Below are 6,309 nucleotides of genomic sequence, written 5' to 3'. Positions count from 1 at the left end.
TAAAATAAAATTAAAACCCCCAATGTCACATACACAGAAAAGAGTCAGCATCCAAGTCCCTTGGGGTGAGTGGAGAGAACAGTGGTCAGGAGGAGCACAGGAGATCTGTGGCACTGGCAATGTCCTCTTCCTATCTCGTGGTGGAGTTAAATAGGAGCAGTCATTCCTTGATGGTTTGCTACAATGTATGCCTACAATCTGTGTGTTTCCTTTGTGTACAGTGTATCTTGTACATCTACTGAGAACAGTTTCTCTTTCTGCAGGGGGAGAGATTGAACCTAGGGCTTGTACTTGCTTAGTAAGTGCTCTACTACTATCAGGATCCCCGAGTCCCCACAAAGTACTAATGAAGGTACTTAGTCATTTTTAGGGGCCTGTGTGATGTGAGTGACATTGTCTTGGAGCTAGAAAGCCCAGGTTTGTTGTGTTAATCTGTTGAGGCTAAGATGCTGGGTGATACCAGGCAAACTCTCATTCCCCTTTAGATCCCAGTTTCTTGTGCATATTGAGAATGAACATTCGCTAAAGAGGCTGTGTCTGTGGGCCTGGAGTGTAGTTTAGTGGTAGAATGCTTACGGCGCATTCACACATGCCGAGTCCTGGGTTTGACCCCAGTGGTGAAGGTAAACAGAGAGGAACTTCCTTTGCATCAAAGATTCTCGAGCTCCTGGCCCTTGACTGACTAGGACATCATGGTTACAAAGAGAGGACAGGCTCTAGAGCCAGAACCAAAATTATCTTGGGCTATTTAACAGCTATTAACTTAATTTTTGTGTCTGATTAAGGCCATGACTACTAGGTAAATGTCCCAGAGTGCATCACAAAAGCAGATCTCTGGTCTCTACCTACCTAAAGCAGCATGGTAGCGTCTGACACCTGGGAAGACATTTGCCCACCTTGCTGTATCTGCCCCACATTTCTCCTCACCCCCATCACCAATATAGCTGATAGGTGGATTGATCTGTTTTTGTTCTGTTGCTATGGAAATTCATGTGACCACTGCCACAGAGGATATGCTACTCAGGATAACCTGAATGTGCTTGCAGGCCGTGATTACTCATATTTGGCCAAGAACAAACTGACTTTAAAGTTTTCTTTAAAAGCAGAATGAGAGGCTGGTGAGGCTGCCACCAAGCCGGACGATCTGTTTGCTGGGACCCAACTCCCGAAGGCTCCCTCTGACCTCCCTCAGCAGTATCATCTGGGTACCTAGGTAAGCGTGTACGCACACACACGTCATGAAATTATTTTTTTAAATAAAACAGTACCATCATTTTATGCTGTATGTGGACTGTAGGACTTTTGCAGAAGTTCAACAAAATGCTGGTGCTATAGCTAACTTGACTAAAGAAAAGGAAGGCGGGGGAGAAGGGAGGGATGGAGGGAGAGTGCTGTTGGAGCAGGAACTGCTTTCCTGCTTCCCTGTTAAAGGGGTCACAGGGCAAATTGTCTCCATTACTGTTGGCTGGATGCCTGGCCCTTGGCCATGGAGACAGGTGTGTGGTGAAGTGGAAAGAACACGGTGGGCTTTAGGATCCCTTTGTCTGGGTTAGAAGTCTGGTGGGGTCTCATTTCAACTGTGTGTGAACTTGGGCAAGTTTCTGTCTCCTCATAACTCAACTGTGGTGACCATGGCCACGGTACTGGCAGACATGCTAGTTATCAGAAAAGTGCCCAGTCACCTTCATGGTGAGGCCTCTGGGCTATGTGGCTTCCCTGCTGGGAGAGGGGCAATGAATACATTTGATCTCTGTCCAAACTAAACAAAGATGCTGCCTACTGCCTCCTCTGAGGCTGGAGGACCTCCAGAGAGCAGATGTCTCCTTTATAGTCACCAAGACTTTGCTCCAGCGGTCCAGTCCCACCCTACCGTGGGAGACTCTGTCTCACCCTACTGTGGGAGACTCTGTCTCACCCTACCATGGGAGACTCTGTCTCACCCTACTGTGGGAGCCTGCCACTGCTGCCAGTCTCTGGAGGGCAGGAACAGAGGCCTCACAGGGTGAAAGGCTGCTCTGAAAACCAGCAAGGGCCTGGGCAGTGCTCTGGGATCCTGTCTTCCAGTCCAGTGTCTGCTGACACACAGCTGGATCGTCTGAATGGGAGCAGGGCAGCTCAGAGGAGACTCAGGAGTCCTGGGACACTGCTTTTCACAAATCCAATTGATTGAGTTTCTTGGCCTTTTATATAGCAACTAGTGTTTCTCTGATCCTGACTCTCAAAATATCCAAAGCTGTTATAATTTGTGTAGTACAAAATGTTGTGTATACTAATTGTGGTATATATATATGCAAAAAAACTGAAGCGCATGAAAAAGCGGAATCAGAATATTCAATGCATCATTCCTCTAATGTTTCTGTGTGTCCTTCAGATCCACAGGCGTTGGTCACCATGCAGATTTGGTCCTTCCGGTCTTGACTGAAGGCACAATAAACTGGTTCTAGCTAACTATCACTTAAGGCATAATTAGCTGCTCTACTGGGAAAATCCTCAAGTGATAACAGTTTTATGCCACACAAATGTATTTCTTGCTCATGTGATGCTCATAACAGTCATCATTGCTGGAAAGCGAGATGAGCTGTGGTTTGTAGGTCCCCCCAAAAAAGTTCACGTGATGGAAACTGAATACCCCAATCCCCATGTTAGTAGTTTGTGGAGGTGGGGGCTTTGGGACATACTTAGTATTAGATGAAGTTGTAAGAGTAGGCCCTCAAGATGACATTAACTCCAGCCCCACCTCCTGATTGCCAGGAAAAGGTCTAAAAGAAAGTTCATTGCCAATGATGGAATCAATACTGCCCACTTACCAAAGCCTCCATGAGACCCAAGAACAAGATTCTGAGTGTTCCTGGAGAGCCAAGCCTGTGAAGGACCTGGAAGGTGACACTCCCCAAGGGCACATCAGCTTGTTGTCCTTCCCCAGATGTCGAGCCCAGCAAATCTCTTCCATCTATGGATTTAGCTGTGTCCTTTGCACTGCCCACCTTACTGAACTGCATGAGCAGCTCTCACCAACTCATCCAACCCAAGGAAGGGATCCTCTGCTTACAGCCAGTGGGCCAGAGGTACTGCTCACAAACCCACGCCTGGCACCTCAAGTGAAGGGCAGCCTCACGGGACTTAGTCCCTCCCCTGTAGGGTCTTAGCTGTCTCCGAGTGGACAGGGTCAGGGCATGAAACAGGGCACTCAGCAGCACAACTGCTTGCTAGGCTCTTGGTAGGGAGAATGCCTCGCCACACACATGCACACGCCACCGTCACAGTTGTACACACTCAGCTGATAAACCATTAAGTTCACAGGCAGGTGGGGGGCCTAACCACCCAGGCCTGCAATCCCAGTTACTCCAGAGGCTGAGGCTGGAGGATCAAAATGTCAAGGCTAAGTTGGGCAATGTAGTGAGAACTTATCTAAAAAAAGAAAAGAAAAGTGTTTAGTGGTAGAGTGTTTGCTTAGCAGACATGAGACATGAAGCCCTGGGTTTGATCCCTAACATCAAGGGGAAAAATGTCAAAAATGTATGATGAGCAAAAGCTGGCCAACTAAAATAGTATTGCATTTAAATGGAGGTCTGAGCGATGGAATTCAGAATGAGCAAACACACAGGGCAACAGACCTGTTCTATACCAGACTCAGGTGACCACATGGCTATGTATATACATGTGCAAAAAAAAAGTTTTGTGTATCTTATGCTGTAATCAAGTGCTGAGAAATTTAAAAGTTAAGAAAGTATGCTCCCTGGTCAGAGGAGCTACACCAAGTCCTTAGGCAATGTTCATCTCCATGTCAGTCACTAGCTTCTAGGGATGTGGAGAATTTCCTCCTCCTTGCTGGATGCTGGGCCCATGGTGCCTGTTGTCCAGTGTGCTCAAGCCCTGAGGATTTCCTCCTTGAGAATTGCAGTGGGCAGGCATTCTCTCTACCGCACAGGAGCTGACTGACACAGCCTCTCATTATTCCTTACTGACAAAACCAAACAAAAGCCCCTGGCATCTCATCACTTAATATGTATTTCTCTAGTGATGAGCCTTTGCAATTTCTTTGTTCAGAGTCTGACATTCTCTAGGGCTGTGCCAGCTGATCAGGAGGGAGAATGTGGCTTTTGTCATTGCTATGGCAAGAGCTTACTTCACAAGGAGAGCTTATTTGGCTCATAATTTGAAGGCACAGTCCAGCAGGGGCCGGGAAGGCATGTCAACAGTAGCACAAGGCAGCTAGATGCTCAACTGGATCTTTGCTTCTCTTATTCAGCCCAGGATCCCAGTTCACTCAGGGTGAGCCTTCCCTCTCTGGAAGCACCCTCAGAGACCTGTGCAGAGGTGCCGCAAGTGACTGACAAGATGACCAATCATCTGGACATACACATTTCCCATCCTAGGACAGTGGGAGAATGGAGGTGATGAGAAGCTGATTCCCCTGGAGAAGGGAGTGGTTTTCCAAACTTCTGTCCTATTTGGCTTTGTGTAAGTGTACATGTATGTGTATGCACACACATTCCTGTGGGTAAATGTGGGTGTGCACATGTCACAGCATGTGTGTGGGGTTGTCTTGGTTCTTACTTTCTGCCTTTTTTGTTTCAAGACAGGGTTTCTCTGTGTAATCCCGGCTGTCTTGGAACTTACCTCTCTTTGTACACAAGGCTGGCTCGATCTCAGAGATCTGCTTGCCTCTGCCTACTGCAACTAAAGGCATAAGCCACCATGTCAAGCCTTACCTTCCCCATCTTTGTTGTTCCTTTCTTCCATCAGGCTGGCTAGTCTTTGAGCTTCCAGCGACAGACTCCTGTGTTTGCTTTCCATCTTCCCAGACATTACACATGCTCTTGCCACACCTCTGGCTTTTAGGAGAATCCTCAGAACTTAGTGCAGCAAACACTTTTACCTACTGAACTCCCACTCCCACCCCCACCCCACCCCCATATGGCTTTTTTACATCTAGGTCCAGTGCTTTGTAGCGAGTAACAATGGCCAGCATCGACTGGCTTTATTTTTTTTTTTAAAGCCAATTTTTTTTTCAAATATTTATTTATTTATTATGTATACAATATTCTGTCTACATGTATGCCTGCAGGCCAGAAGAGGGCACTAGACCTCATTACAGATGGTTGTGAGCCACCATGTGGTTGCTGGGAATTGAACTCAGGACCTTTGGAAGAACAGACAATGCTCTTAACCGCTGAGCCATCTCTCCAGCCCTCGACTGGCTTTATTATCTATCGGCATTCCTTACAACCCTGTGAGGCAGGTACTTTTTCACAGATCAAAACAAAGCAACCTAAGCAATGAAGTAACTTGGTTACCCAGCCAGGAGCTGACAGAGTCAACATAGCACCCCAAGTACCGAGGGGTTTATTCTTCAAAGACTAAAACAGGGTGTGGCTCCAGTTCAGCTACAAGCTCGGGCAGGCCATCTTGAAACCACACAGGAGGAGATTTTGGAAGCTGTGACTATGTTCACTATCTCAATTAAGAGGATGTTTTAATGGGGGTATTTAAGGATATCTAAATGTATTAAATGGTGTATTTTATGTGCAATTTGTTGTGTGCCAATTATTCCTCAATAAAAGCATTTTAAAAAATCAATCACAAGTACATAACAGAAGAAAAATATTTGTAGTTTTTCTATAGTGACTGTCATTTTTCACATATGATTTCATTACAATGCAAGTCTGAGACATAAAATCCTTGGTCATTTTGAATCTAACATTTTCTTGGCAATTAAGAATCTAGCTACGCTTCAGAAGAACAAACTGTCTCCAAATTAAAATCTAAAAGACACAATAGCTCAAAAAATGTTTTATAGCTGGGCAGTGGTGGTACAGCCTTGCTGTAGGACAATGGTCTTGTATCCTATAGAGATTTCTCACTTGTACTGGTTAAATAAAACACTGATTGGCCAGTAGCCAGACAGGAAGTATAGGTGGGGCAACCAGAACAGGAGTGTTGGGTCCCTAGAGGACAGGCCTTCACACCCCCACTTGATCTGTTTTGCACTCTTGTGATTGGTTGAAAACAGGAACAATCTGTTGTTTTCAGCAATGTTTCTAAGGATGTTTACCCCTAAGCCATTGAGTTATGGTGATGAGCTTCCTGTTTTTGCTGGCTTGGCCTCCCCTGCTGAGGGCTATATATACTGTGTGAGAAAGTGGAATAAAGGCTTGTCTGCAGAACCTGAAGTTGTGTTGTGTGTTAATCCCGACGTCCCTTGCTCAGAAGAACAACAGTTGCTGTGTTGGCGTGGCACAGGAGAACTCTGGGAAGAGGAAAGGCTCAGTCTGCAGGTGTCACCCAGACACAGAGAGTGCAAGATGA

Source organism: Microtus pennsylvanicus, chromosome 3, assembly GCF_037038515.1.
Source record: "Microtus pennsylvanicus isolate mMicPen1 chromosome 3, mMicPen1.hap1, whole genome shotgun sequence".
Lineage (NCBI taxonomy): Eukaryota > Metazoa > Chordata > Mammalia > Rodentia > Cricetidae > Microtus > Microtus pennsylvanicus.
The sequence above is the reverse complement of the archived record's forward strand: the minus strand, read 5'-3'. Positions refer to the sequence as shown.